We start from the raw sequence: 15,163 nt of genomic DNA, 5'->3' as shown, positions 1-15,163 counted from the left end.
GCATGTGGGGGTAAAATTAGGAAGCAAAATCTTGCCTGAAATATTTTAATAGCACTCCACTTTCTTACTCTATCTGAAAGCATTCGGGGGAGGGGAGGATAACCAAAAAGTAAACTGTATTTCTTGTTTTCAGTACCTACAAGCCATATTATCTACTCTTGCCATCCTACAGTCTCCAAAATAATTTTAGATGCAGTAAGCAGCTGCTTACACTCAAAACTATTTTGTAATGTCCTGATACAAGCAGTGTCTTGTTCAAACCAAGTTTGTGTTTACCTGAGACGTAGGTTAGTTCTCAACTCTGAACCAGAAGCTCTCTCGATATACTTAGTTAATTCAAAAATCACTTTAATGTACAGAAGGGATAGACCCTTAAATATAAAATTTTAATTTAGGGGTATTGAGGAGTATTTGCACTAGAGTCTTGTATCTGAACCTGGCATATGATTTTGGTTCCATCACTAGAATACTTCTGCTTATGTCTCTTCTTGAAGGGCTACAGCTCTGGATGATGAAAATGAGAGAGAAGGATAATGAGAGGAGATGATTTTTCCTTATCTCTATCTCAGACCTCCTCCATAATCTTCTTTCTTTTAAAATTGCATATCTTTTGATACCAATCTGCCACCACAGGTCATCCCAACTTTCTACCTAGCTCTGATTTATAAACTACGTATCTAGGTGTATTTATTCCTTTTTTAAATAACAACATGAATTCATACTAATGCAACACAACCACTTGACAGTGCATTGCCTTGTGCCTCTTCACTTGTGAAATGTATATTTATACTGAAATCTCCTCCATACAGGGAGTTTATACAGTGTCTGTTACAGGATGGGAAAAAATAAAGTGAAAATAAAAAAATGAAATCTAATAAAATTTGGCAAGTACTGCTTGGAGTTGAAATTCATAACATGCCACTAACAGAATCCACTACTCTAAAGTCTTCCGTGTTATAAGGGTGTAAAATACAGATGGCTGACTTCGGCCCTAAATATTTGCTATCCTTTTTTTTCCCCCTTTTTGGAGGGAATGCTCCTGCCACGTTCTGCATTCTCGTTCAATGCAGATCGACTCCCCCTCTTCTTGATCACTGATTAGATGGCTAGTAGATGGTGGATTAATGTGTGTGGAGGGATGTGATTGATGGGCCATGGAAGCCATGGCAAGCTGAGAGACACCTTGATATCCTACAGCACCATGTAGGCCACGGACCCTTGAATTTTACAGTCCAGGTAGGGTATGTGGCATTGCCAGAATCACAGAGTATCAGCTGAAAGCCCCTGGACAATTCAAAATTCTAGGAGTGACTTGAGCGGCCAAGTCCAGGTGAAGCAGGAGTGGGGTCTCAAAATCTGTGAAGCAGCAGCAAGAACCACATGCCACAAACTGTACCCTCATGCATCTACCACTGCTTCCATCCATCCACCCTTCCAGCCACACCCTTATAGCCAGACCATCACCCTTCTGCAGATTCCAAGACCCCAATGGGCACTTCCGTGGTCCATGGACAAACCCAGTCCATCCATCTCTAAGAGCCAAACATGGGGACGCAAGTGGCATTCCAGGGACATAAAGGATCTCATTGCCATCTGGGGTGAGAAACACATCCAGCACCAGCTCCAGATAAGGCATCAAATCAGTGTTGTCTTCAAGTGCATCCGCCAGCAGGTACAGGTGAGGGGTCACAAGAGAGACTGGGAGCAGTTCCTCACCAAGACCATTTTGATAAGGAAGCATTTTTACCATGTGCTTGATGCTACAAAGTGGTCTGTGGGCCAGGGCAGACCATACCATTCTACAAAGACATATCCTGTGTGCTTGCCAAGAACAGGGCAATTGTTACCCTCCATGCCCAAAAGGCCAGGGGTGTTCCAGGAGTCACCCACAGGGACCCTGCTGGAGGAGAAGATAGAGGGAGGCCCTGTGACACTGTTCTTCACACAAGGGCCATAGCTATTTTGGACCAAGTCCTCTCACATGTCTCTGTGTTCCTCCCAGAGGCACAGAGGATAACAGCTCCCCCTCCCCCATTAACAGCACAGTGGCTGCAGTGCTGGATTAACCCACATGACCCATGACCAGTTCTCCTAACAAGTCATGCCACTCACAAGGACTCTGTAGAACTGGTGATGGAAAGGATTATCCAGCTCCACTCAACCATGATGGGGACTCAGGTCCTGGAGGAAACACAGAGCCCCTTTGGAGGAGGAAGAAGGGGCAGTGGTGGCCACCCCCGGTGGTCACAGCCTTCTTTGAGGCCATTATAGCCAAGAAGCCCACCAAAGGGTTGGGGCCAGAAGGAGGGAGGCTGGGAATTCTGGGGTGCAGGGGGAGGATGAACTGGCTACTTCCACCTTCCTCTGCTGAAGTCTGGAGCCCAGCCGAGGCATCAGTTCTGCCCCCTCCTTGGGCACTTAAAAGAACATGTCCCATTCAATGGGATCATAAGCCTGTGTAATTGACATGTCCTTGCCATTTCTGTCAGGGCCATGCTGTGCTCCATGGGAGATGCAAGCCTAAGTACAGAAACCCTGATCACTTGCACATAAACAGCTCCCTCTCCTCCCAAAGCACTCATTGAAAGGCATGAATAGAATTTATTGAGCTCAGCAAGTAAAAGGGTAAACAGCATTTTTTTTCAGAGTACCCCCAGGTCAGGGATGGAAGACAACACGCAGCTATGTCTGACAACTGCTGAAGAAATGAGAAAAAAATCCCCCACTGTCAACCCCCCCCAAAAAACAAACAAACAAAAAACCCCTGATCCCTCTCCCTCCCTGCCAGTCCTGGAAAGGGACACACGTGATGGAAGGATTCTCATGTAAGAACCATTATCTCATCTGCCCAGCTCTTGTTGCCAGGGTGAGTCCTGAGTTCCATACCCAAACAGGCTGGTAGGCAGCCAAACAGCACTTTTTCCCTCCTCTGATCTGATCCATGACTGAGCTGCAGTAAGCACCAGCTGATTCTGATTCTCAAGGTGAGGACATATTGATTCCTCAGGGCAATCCACAATCCCTGCCCTGTGATCATGGACCCATCCCACCATGAACCTGCCCCCCAAACCCACCCCCATTCCTACAAACTAAGCAACCCTTCCCCCTTCTTGTCTGCACAGTCCATATCTCTGCATAGAAGTCCAGCTCACAGCACCTGGCATGGTAATTCCAGGACAGGAAGCCAAACACCTTCTGAGTGAATGAAAGACATGTGTAAGAGGTGCTGGTGAAATGAAGAGAAGATGTTACAAGCTCTGGTCACAACCTCTGACCATAGGCCATGCACATTGAACTCCTGTCACCGGGGGCTACGAGACTGGCAGGTGGAATGAATCAGACCATTTACAGAGGAAATGAAGAAGCTGGGGAGATGCCAAGTTGCACGATTGAGGACTTCAGATGGCTACCCACTATTCAGAGGACACAGCACAGCGGAGCAGAAAGAGTCACAGTGCCATGATACAGAGTCCTGGACTGCTGCCAGTCACCTGGTAGGTGCAGGCCCCCCAAGTGGGTCCAGGCCAGTCCTGAAGGGGTACAGGAGCACTCATAATGGGCGGGAGAGTACAGCCTACTAGCCCACTGGGACAGGCGGTTGCTGGGGCAGCTTCTGGCAGTAGAAGCCGATGGCTCCTAAGGCCCAGGGGGAAGCTCTTCTGGTCCCCGTGGCCCCACCTTTATACCAGGTCCCATTGTAGGGCAGCAGGACAGCCTTGGTGGGGATAGGAAGCCCCTCAGTTTAGGCTGGCTGCTTGGCATGAGCCCCAAGCATTGGCAAGGACCGCGGTCCTTGAAGGGGGAAACATGGCTTTAGGGGCCAAGTTTCCCATGTGGGAGGGCCAGCAGTTTTTGGCTCCCACTATGGCGATACCTCCCAGCCTGCAGCTCATTTAGAGACATACTGGGATCAGAATAATGCAGCTGCCAAACTCATATAAGGAGAAGTCCCTTGTCTTGACTCCAGACCCCTGAAAGTAGGGTGCCAGATCAAAAAAACATTACTCCCATAAGTCCTCTCCAAGGTTTCATATTTATTGAGTTCAGGCCCCGTGGTGTTCCTCCTGACCCCAAACCCACTTCCAGATTGTGTCACCACATTCTTAATGCCCCCAGCCCCCCACCAACCCTGCCACTGGTTTGGTGTTTTTGTTAACTGGGAGGAGGGCCCTGGCTGAGATATTTACCTGGCTGAGACAGGCTTTCTTTATTAAATACAGTAAAGTGTGGAAAATACTATGTTTTAAACTGAGGCACATCTCTTCCTTGCACCAGAAGAGGGGAGGAGAGATGGTGCCCAGGAAGCCTGAGTTATGGGAAATGGTGTCTGTGATGCAGAGTCTACTCATCCAAGGAAGGCACCCAGTCCACGCAGGTGAGGAGGCTGCCAGCTAGGGCTTCATAGATCTGGACATCCTGCCATGGTGCAGGAATGGGGCAACACACATGAGTAGGGTGCTTGCCCTCTCCCCTATGCCTGCTTTGTGTGTGCTCATGGTGCCAAGCCCAGTCTGTTGTTGAAGTGCTATTTATGGTGGTTCAGCTGCTCCCTATAGGAGTATCATGAGCCAGGGCAGGAAGGGATAGGCTGTGCCCCTTATGAGGACTGGGGCAGCAGGTGATGACATCACCAATGATAAGATCAGGGATCCCAGGAGCATAGGGATCCCTGATCTTATCATCCACTTTCCATCACCCCAGGGAATGGGGAGCTGTGCAAGAGGCATCTCTCCCTCAATGGGCATGTGGGTGGCCATGAGGGCAGATGCCATGAGAAGCCACTGCCACATCAGGTCTAGCTAGGCAATTGTGATATCCCTGTCAGCCAAGCAGGGGCAGTCCAGTAATTTGGCTCTGCTCAGGGAGTCTGGGGATCCCAAGTAGGCATGTGAAAGGCCCCCCTTCCTGCTGTGCTCAGACCATACAGACAGGATCTGAGCCCTACCTCCCACCCCACAAGGACTAACATGTGTTCCCTCTTCCTCCCAACTGAAGCGGGGCACTTCAGAGTAAATCTCAAAAGTTAGAGTGCTTCCATTGTAGTCTTCTTGAACACCAAGGGTGCATCCAGATGTGTGTGGATGTTTGGTTCCCTGGGGACAAGTAGCACCTTGCACTGCTGCTTCTTGTCCCTGGGGAATGCCCATGCCATGCATGCTTTGGTGTGCAGCAAGTTGCTCCAGATGATGTAGAGGAGGCAGGGGTCAGCACTGTGCTGGCCCCAACAGACTTGCCTGGGAGCCTGTCAGAGATGCAGCCATGGCAATCTTGCCAGACAGAACCTGGCCAGCAGCCACAGCATGGTTCCAGTGGCTTTGTTCTGCTTTTTGGCAGCACATTACCCAAGCATGCGCTGCTTCAAGCTTTTTTCCACCCCCCCCCCCCCCATGATTTTTTTTTTGACCCCTAGATATCCAGGATCAAAAAAACAACAAGAAAAAAAAACAAACAAACCAGAAAACAACCACCACCACATGGGAAAAAAAACAAACGAGCAGCGCATGCTTGAGCAGCGTGCTGTTGCAGCATGGAGAACTCTGGACTGTACTGCAGTATGTGGTGCTGCAAACATGTCTGCAGTGCTGTATACCACACAGCTGTACTCATGTGGATGTGCCCCATGGATCTAAATTTGAACAGTAACATTCTGAAAATTTCAGAGTCAACCTCAGTTCATGTTTGCCATGCACATTATATTACTATTATTTTACTGCAGTAACACTTTGGAGTCCTAATCATGGGCATGGACCCAATTATGCTGAGTTCTGTATAAATGCAAACAAAAAGTGGTTCCTTCCCTAAAGAGTTCATAATTTAAGTACATATGGTAGCAGACGATGACAGAGAAGGGAGCACAAGGATACAATGCGATAGAAGGATGGCTTTCATCCCTGCAACAGGCACCGGCTCTCCTGTCCAGACACTCTGGCCTGTCATTCCCTTCACAGAACTGGTGCCCGCACCTCACCACTGTGCGACTCAGTCCCACAGACCACAGCTCCTGGCACGTATGAGAATCACTTGGTAAGCTGGATTCAACCCACAGGCCATAGTTTGCCCGCCCATGAGCTAAACTGCAACATTTCAGCATTAACTTGGTGCCATCAAAATCCTACTGAATTACCATGGGAGCAGAGTTAAACCAAATCTGAACATGTTTTAAATTCCCACCATTAACTTGTCTATGTCTTAGTTTATCACATCTGTTAAAAAGACTAATACCAGGGCAGGGTGGAATACTACTATCAAAACACAATTTTTATGAAAACCACAGGAACTGTGGTTTTCACAATCACATTTTTCAGGTTTCCTCTCAGTTCTTTCCAGGCTGTTTGGGATATTTTGAGACTAGCTTCATAATATTTGTAATTGCTTTGAGCTCCTCAGATCATAGTCATTATAGAAATGCAAAGTACAATGGAATTGTTTTTAAACATATTTCTGTTTGGCAGAAAGGATTTCAATTGTGAAAAGTTGGCATGCAAAACATATTTATCCTGTCCTCTATGCAAGTTAGAAAGTGGAGGCTAAAACTTCAAAGTAGCTGAGCGGCATACATAATCAGAGGAAAATTATATGTTGCATAAACTTTTGAGTATAAATCACTTGCAAAGTTGATTTCACAGTCAACCCTGTCATGGATAACTGGCAGAATTCTGCCCTGACCTATGCCCCATTAAATTAATGTGTTTTCTGCAGTATATAAATCACAGCTGTATCTAGCCCTTGGTTTAAAAGAAAGTCTAATTTTCCCTGCCTACAGGAAAGTTATACAAAGTAGTACCTTTCTGTGCCATCTGAATAAGCCAGATACCTATCAGCATATAAGTGCAAAAGGTGAGCAAATTCCCTGAATGGATTCCCTTCTCAAGTGCTGGTATCACATGAGAAAGTTCATTACAATTTATGGACTGAATGACATGATAGTCATCAGGGCTTTTGATAGCATCATGCCAAAGATTAAGAGATCCAAGGATGCATGACAGCTCAACAAATCTAAATAATACTAAGTATGAACTATAACAAAAATGCATTGGTGTCTGTAACAGGTCGCCCTCCCCAGCGCCATCTTCCCTGATAATCCGTGCCTTACGTAGGGCACCCTTGGAGTCTTCTTTGGAGTTCTTATGTCCTGCCCCCTACTCGTCTGCCACATCTTGATGGAAATTATTGTTGATGTTCTTGTGAGCGGGAGACTGCCTATTTTATTTTGTATGTTAGGGCCTTTTGCCTACACAGGCCTGACCCCCGTCTTTCTCTAGCTAGGGCTCCTCATCTAAAACCCATCAAATAAGGTTTGACTCAGAGGCTCTAGCCTTTTCTGGTGTCTTGAGCTCCAATCTGAAGCCCGGCCCCCCCTGGCCCCGAGGCAAGGCCACCGGCCCTACAGCCAGGGTGGCCACAAGTTCAAGGCCAGGTGACGGCACTGAACTCACCCTCTCCCAATCCAAAAAACAAAACAAAATCGCACCCCAGGTGCACCAGGCCTCCCCAGCCTTTCAAGATCATGCCTTCAGGCAACAGTATCACCCCAAAGTCCTGTGCCTCCCACGGGTTCCAGGGCCTAGGTACTGCGCCTTTGCTGGTGCTGGGGTCTGTGCCCCCAAAAGCTGCACCCTTGCTGGTGCCAGGGTCCTCACTCCGCAGTGGGCCCAAAAATGAGGCCTCCTCTTTCCCCTAATAGTCTCACCCAAACCACCAGTGTTATTCAATAATCAAAAAGGAAAAAATAACAACTGCCGACAGCAAATATGATCAAGCAAAGCAGCAGGTCAGCTTACATTCACAGGGTTCATGCTTCAGCTCCCCACCGTTGGCTACAGTCCTTGCCTCTGGTGCAGCTGCCATCTCTCCATGGCTTCCATAGTTCCTGCCTTTGGACCACTCACCCAGTTTCTCTGTGGAGCTCTCAGAGGCACTCCTTCCCCATTGGCTGCTGTTGCCCTTACTGCCTCTCTGCCCAGGGTTTTTATAGTCCTTCCCCTTCTGGTCAGCTGACTAGCTGGCCACACTCAGCATTTAACCCCTTCCTTACCAGCACTCTGTGCTCAGAAAGTTCTGGCCTTAAAGGGGCGGACCTGCTTTCTGGTGACAGGGCTAGGGTTCCCTGTTACAGTGTTCATTTGGGAGGGTGCAAACAGACTAATTTTTACATTTATTATAAAAAATGATGGTACATTTCACCTAAAAGTAGTCACTAAAGCTATCCATTAATCTATTCTAATTTAAGATGCACTACTAAATCCTTATGTATCTCTTCAAAAATATGAGGCTGATATTGTGTTATTTCTACGTATCTTAGGAATTACCGCATGTTTTAGGCACTTTGAAACATCTATCTATAGCTTATTATTTCACATAGTCATTTTATGAAATGCATAGCCACATACCAGCTTACAAGAGGATTTTTTTTAAAGCTTCAGTATATTTCAACACAGAATCCATTGTTTTCCACTGCCAGATGATAATGGTAGATGCAGATTCTTAGTTCCTTTACAAGCTCAACAGGAACAAATACTGAGAAGTATTTTGTAAAGGGAATTCTGACTAAAAGAAGAGTCCCTGCAAAATCATATTGCATAAAAGCTAGAAGATAAAAGAGGAACAATAGCTTTCAATATTTTCAGAACAGATTCCTGCTATAAAATTTGGATTGCAGTGGTTAGCTGATCCAAAATTTTGGCAGATTTTTAGCAGACCAGATGTCCATAATAAAATGGGTTATTTAATGTATCTGTGAACAGTTTGCAAAATGTGAATGTCTTAGTTTCTACAAACATCTAATGGACAGATGCCAAAATGTTTGCCGTTAACTTCAGTAGAGTTGAATAAGAGCCACAGAGGTTCTTTGTGACCAAATGCATCCTTTTAAAATATATTATTTTTAATACTACATCAAAAGCATATATGGTTATGCTAAATAATCTGGAAATATTAAAAAAAAAAACAACAACAATGTGCTTAGTAATAAAAGGAACAATTTTTGAACTTTATACATAGTGCTTTATAACATAATTCATCCAAAGGATGTTTGACAAATTTTTCTTTCTATCTTTGCAAAAATCCCATATGCTTTCTGGAGTTCCAAAAATAATGATAATTTAAATTGCCTGGCTTTTAATTTTTTATTGTATTTTGGGACTCTTGAGAGTTAAAGTGCTGTTATTCACAATATTTCAGGCTGGTGGACTGGGTAGAAGGCAAACATTTCGGAGGCATCTTGCTCTTGAGTGTTCCTATAAAATTAAGTACTCTTCAGGATTATCAAAGGAATAGAAATATGTTCTCTTTTTTGGTATTTGTACTATAGGATTAACATGTCTAGGGTGGAAGACTAAGAGACAGCTGGTCAGAATAGTTGGTGTTTTACTTTAATGGCCTTTTCCTGAAGAGATCAAGGAGTGACTAATAATATCAGCTAATGAAGTTACTCTTTTCATGGTAGGTACCTATGCTCTAGGTATGGAAGCTTTCAAATGCAATCATTGATCACTGATGCAACTGCTGGTGGTATTCATACTAACAGAAAGTTTTTATATTAACAGGATTGAGATGCATTAATGTATCATCAGCAACACATGTAAACTTATAGCCTCAAAATTATGGCCTCTTGGTACTTTTTGCTTTTACTTTTGCTAATGTTCTGTATTCTTTATTCCCCTGGAAACTGAACAATTTCACCCACTTGTTGGGGACTGGACATGCTAAGGTGCAATTCTTAAAAAAAAGCTGCTTTTTTGATACCAAAAAATGGTCTTCCATTGTACAGATCATCTTGTTAAATCTTATTAGAATATTAACAAAATCAGTGGCTCATATTATGCTCTAATTCATCTCAAAGTTCCCTTCTCTCAGACTCCAGAAGGACATAATTGACCTTGACTTAGTTATGAATCCTGAAGGACACATAGCACATCATAGTCAATTATTTCTTGATAAAACTCAAAATGACCAAACTAATTGCTTAATTAATGGTAGGATCCCCTTGAAAAAACTCAAAGGCCTATATAATTTTATAAACAGTTACAAATAACTAAATAAGATCAGGGAGGGCCCATCTGACAAAAGAGAACTAAGTGCTCATAACTAAGAATGCCTGTATAATATAGTACAGGGACATGCAATACGAGTGCTAGCTCTGAATGGGCTGTCAGGTTCCAACTAGCATCTCTTCACTGGTTAACAATAAAGAAAACAAGCTGGGGTTTAATTTCACTATACAGTGAACAAGTATCAAGACCAAAATTAACTTGAATGAGCATAGTTGACCTTCTGATTGCCAGTATTAGGAATGAGATGAAAGGACCAGATAGGCCAGGAAAGCTAAATTATTTTATAATAATAGAACTTGGAGGCATCTTTACACATGCAATGGCAGGGGGTGGGGAGGGGGCAGGAGGGGGACACTTTAATTAGAGTGACTCTTGGGAGCTGCTCTAATTAATCTACCTACAGCATCTTGTGTATTCAGTGTCCCATGCTTCAAAGTGTCAAAGGGGGAACCTTAACTAACACCCATTCAATGAGCTTTAGTTAAAGCATCTCCACCACCATTTTGAAGTGCAGGGACACTGAATACACGTGACACCAAGGCTGCAGGAGCATGCTAATTAATTGAGTCTGCTCCAATGCATGCTAATTAGTACACATCAGAGCAGGCAACAGGCACATGTATTAACTGTGGGTATACATAAATGTAGCAAACAGTTGCATGGGACCACTGTGGTGCTCCAGCTGTTGTGACTTCAAAGCAAAAGCTGCAGCAAAAACAGCTTTAATTTAGCAACTTAATTCAAAGGTTGTGAGCCATCCCATAATAAATAATTTGGGTTCTACTGTATTTTTTTAGGTAGACCCTGGAAGACAGGATTAAAATCCCTTAGCAAAGCACTGCAGAAAAAAATTGTGCTGCTCTCACCATCACTTTACCTATGCTATATATGAACAGAGGGATCCAGATGCCAGACATGCCATCGTTGTTTGTTCAAACATCACTTTTCACAGCCACTAAAATTCTCTCAAAAACCAAAACCTCAATGCACAAACTCTTTTGAATGACTCAAAACATTCCCTGAGTCCTCTGCATGTGTTTTTATATTAAAATGCATAATAAAGATGAGATGAAACCTTTGATTTCTAGGCACATTTTTGTGTGGAAAAGAATCTCTTTATTGATAAAAGCCATGTGGAAAAGCTGCATTTTTTTTTTTTTGGTATAGGTTACCAGCCTTCTGCCTACTACTCTATGCCAAGATTCCTCCCAGCATTTCCAGTCTTGTAGCTTTCAACACTGTCACAGGATGGGGGTCCTCAAGGATGGCAGTGTTACCCCTAGGGCCCCTCAACCATGCCAATATGGCCCGCTGGGCACCCTCTATTCTTGCCCACCACATCTTGATGTAATGGTAATGAGTAGGGAGACTGCCTGAAAGCCTACTTGAGCACGGTCCTGTTGGACTTCCCTGAACCCTGTGGGTGCCGGACCCCTTGTGTGTCTTGTTTCAAAATAGATGTCCTGGGGACACCCCAGCCTTATGAGCTATGTGTGTGGGTCCAACTGCCCCTTTACCATGCCCCAAGCCTCACAGATGGTATTAACATTGTCTCGTCTAGGCCTTCCTGTGATTTGACCACCTTGTCCTCTCTGGGCTCTCCACAGCCCTGTCTCTGCGCCCCTTATGCCGTGGCCTTTCTGGCACTGGGGTCTGTGCACCCCAAATGCCATGCCCTCTCTGGCACCAGGGTCTCCACGCTGTAGTGGCCCCCCAATGAGGCCTCCTCCTTCCCCAAATAGCCTTACCCAAACCACCAGTGTTGTAAATGGCAAACAAAACATAAGCCCCTGGGCTATAACATAATACAAAAGACCAGGGTGTGCTCTACCCCTTTAAAAGCATTGAACTTCACCCCCAGCATTAAGTGTATAAGAAGCAAGGGTACCTGCAGAGCTCATAGAGCCCCATTAGCCCTAGGTGCCACATATCAGGCAGCTACAGCATCATTAGGCACTTCCTCCCTGGAAACTCCTTCCCCTCTGACTGCTAGCAGGGAACTAAGCTCCCTAGTTCCAATCTGGGGTTTATATGGGCCCAGGGCCCTGCCCCTTCTGGTCAGCTGACCATGTGCTGGTGCAGGCTAATTTGCTCTCTAGCTTGTTGCCCTGGTAACCTGCACCTGGGCTTCTGTCTTTCTCTTCAGGCTCTCTCCCCAGGCAGTTTCTGCTCTTCTAGGAGCTGGCACCTTAGTGCCCTGCGACAAACACCCACTGCTTCCCCCCCCAGTTTTTGCCAACAGTAGCATTCTTTACTCTAAAATCTTATATTTTTAACCAAAGGTACTATGAGAGCAGCTGCACAGTTCAGTTTTAGACTGATCACACATTTAAGTTCTAAACTCCCATGATCCAATGGGGTTAGGAGTAGCTGAACTGTTGCATCAGAGAGTGCATGAGTCCAAGCTCTTAATAGTACAGAGACCATTTTGTATCTAAACCCAGGCAGGTTAATTTTGCAACTGGTATTGTTGCTTCAGTGAGTAGTTAAATGCTGCAGATATGGAGATAAGGTGAATTTATAAATTAAATGCAACAACTTAACTTAAAAGATGGGGTTCTCTCCAGGGATCTTAAGGTATGTGTATACTACATCTTCCGCGATCCAGTTGTGGGAGGGTTATGCCATCCGTGCTGGTCTCATTTGAGCCTGTGCTGATATAATTAACAGTGCTTGCACATGTGGAGGAAATCAAAGGGTGTTTTTTTATGGACATGCTCAGGGAAGTGGGGCAGGGGGGCACTTTAATTAGTGAGCCATGCTAATTGAAAGTGCCCAATTGTCACATGTATCAGCGTCCTCACACTGAATAAAATGGAGGCGGGGTGCTTTGAACTAAAACTCATTCAACGAGCTTTAGTTCAAAGCACCCAGCTGCTATTTTTCAGTGCAGGGATGCTGATACATGTGACACCGGAGACTGCTGGAACATGTTGATTTCTGCACTCTAGCAGACTCAATTAATAGAATTTGCTCTGACATGATAAATTTACAGCATGTCGGAGCAGCCTCCCCGTATGTGTGTAAGTGCCCAAATATCCCAGGATAAATTAACAGCTTTTAATCAAAATATTTTTTGCCTTTTGATTAAAAGGAGAGGAACACAGAGGTGCAGGTTATAAAACTAAAGGCATATAAGGCAACTAAAGGCTGGTATCTTTACTCAAGAATGAGTAGAAAAGCAAAAAGAATCCCACCTGCCCCCTCCATTCCCTTCCCCCAACCTCATGGAGGAGCTATACTAAACCTCCGATTAGACAGAGATGATTTTAAAACTTTTATGGGAATAAGCAGGTCTTCACTAATGAAAGTTTTATGAAAGTTTTCAAAACTAAAGTGAAGGATACCAAGAGTAGAAGATAACCATAAGGGTTTTTCTGTATTTGTTCTCTAATATTACAAAGAGATTTCAGATAACCCTCTGAAGATCCTGCTTCCTTCAGGTAGAAAAAAATCTAAGTAGATGAGTCTTTGGTAACTAAAAAGGAATGAGAATTACTATGAATAAAGCCACCTGGCCTGTTGCAGGGTAAATGGGAGTACTCCAAATGCCAAAGCATTCCAATTATCTTCCAAGCTTCAGTTAGAAGAGAACAACTTGAAGCAACAGTGACAAAAAAGAAACATTCTCCTCTTCGCCTCTTTATAAGGCAAAATGTTTTATGATAAGCAACCAACATACGCTCAATGAGACTGCACCACTGGGAGAATAATTAAGACCTTTGTACACATTTTTAATTATCTAATACAGAACTCTTTACAATAAAAGTTGAATCCAGGACCTAAAAACTTGAGCATCTATTGCAAAAGCATCTATTGTAATACCTTGGCTTAAAGGCTGAGGTAGACTCATAAACTAGTACATGGTTTTCCTAGTAGAGGGAGAGAGAAAGCTATGCTGCACAGAGTGGGTATGAGAGTAAAACTGATATCATGCTTCAGTAGACCTACTAGCCTCTTTGGCAGGAACAGATCTACCAATAGTTCTCCTTTAATAGTTTGAATGTAAATTCCAATGAAGTTAATGTACTTCAGTGGGGTAACATTTCATGCACACATCTAGCTGGGACAGTAAAAGAGCTGCATTTTGCCTGCCACACACAATCTGATGGTCCAGACCAGTCTGTAACAATGATCACATGGTTGGTGATTTAGCAAATGACCACTTTGAGACTATTCTCTTAAAAGGCTTCCCTCCATGGTGTTTCAAAAAACTAAAAAATTCCACCAAATTAACCTAACGCTCCCAACACAAAATAAAATGATGCTTTAAGGTGCTAATTTGGATAGCTTGAAAAAAAAATTCTCAGCATTAGTCTAAATACACCAGGCTTGCAGTGTGCTCTTTTCCCTCTGTAACAAGTAGAGGCATACAGCTTCTCATTTTCTAATTTCATCATTACAATGACAATTCCTAGGTTCTCCCCTAGGACCTGTCGAAGTGTGAGTGGGTTTTTAAGCTGTACCAGCTTAATGACCTACCGTCTGAAAAAAATCAGCAACTGAGCCAAAACACTTACACCCTCATTCTGTTCAATGGAAGAATTGTTTTCTAAGTGGTATATTACCATGAGGTACAGCTAGACTTAGAGAGGGAGATTTAACCTTTGTGTAAATGGATAACAGTCAAGGACAATAAAAGTGTGTGTCAGATAAAAGAGACTTATCAATGTTGACGGGGGCAAGTATGAAGGAATTAGGAGAGCTGCTGCAGAGCATAAGGTGTGAGACTCTTGGGGACTTTTATAAAGCTCTTCTTCACTTTTGTTTCATTGCAGAGAACTGCTTTATATAGTTGTCAAGGGAGGGCTGTTGTCTTTCCAAATCCAGAGTGCAAATTTCTGAGGACGGAATACCCTGTCCTTCCAAAGTATGACAGGATTAAGGTAGGCTGCTATGATTGCTGCTGGTGCTTAAGGGCCAACTCTGGAGATACCCTAAGGTTTCTAGTGGTAGTTTTGGAATTTCATTTGGATTGGGAAGGCTTCTTACTTCATGATGGCTAAGGGCTACTTTTCTGATAAGAAAATAGCCTGGTTATGAGGCCTGCAGAAGACAAGGGACACCTGCCTCTAAAAGCAGTAGTCCAAAAAAAAAGAAAAAGAAAAAAG

The 15,163-nt window shown here is 44.1% G+C and overlaps 1 long non-coding RNA gene across 2 annotated transcripts in view; it reads right to left on the bottom strand.

Moving 5' to 3' along the window:
* LOC109284907 (uncharacterized) overlaps positions 1-12,039 on the bottom strand; it is a 41,263-nt gene extending 29,224 nt beyond the window's left edge. Inside the window, exon 1 of one of the 2 annotated variants that reach the window (XR_002092524.2) lies at positions 11,941-12,039. This is a non-coding gene — a long non-coding RNA (uncharacterized LOC109284907). Of the gene's footprint in view, positions 1-7,781; positions 7,963-11,940 lie in introns of those variants that run through there. The other variant, XR_009456201.1, reaches the window with a different exon arrangement.
* Positions 12,040-15,163: the final 3,124 nt, after the last annotated feature.

Source organism: Alligator mississippiensis, chromosome 13, assembly GCF_030867095.1.
Source record: "Alligator mississippiensis isolate rAllMis1 chromosome 13, rAllMis1, whole genome shotgun sequence".
Classification (NCBI taxonomy): Eukaryota; Metazoa; Chordata; order Crocodylia; family Alligatoridae; genus Alligator; species Alligator mississippiensis.
Note: the sequence above shows the minus strand (reverse complement) of the source record. Positions and strands in the feature narration are given on the sequence as shown.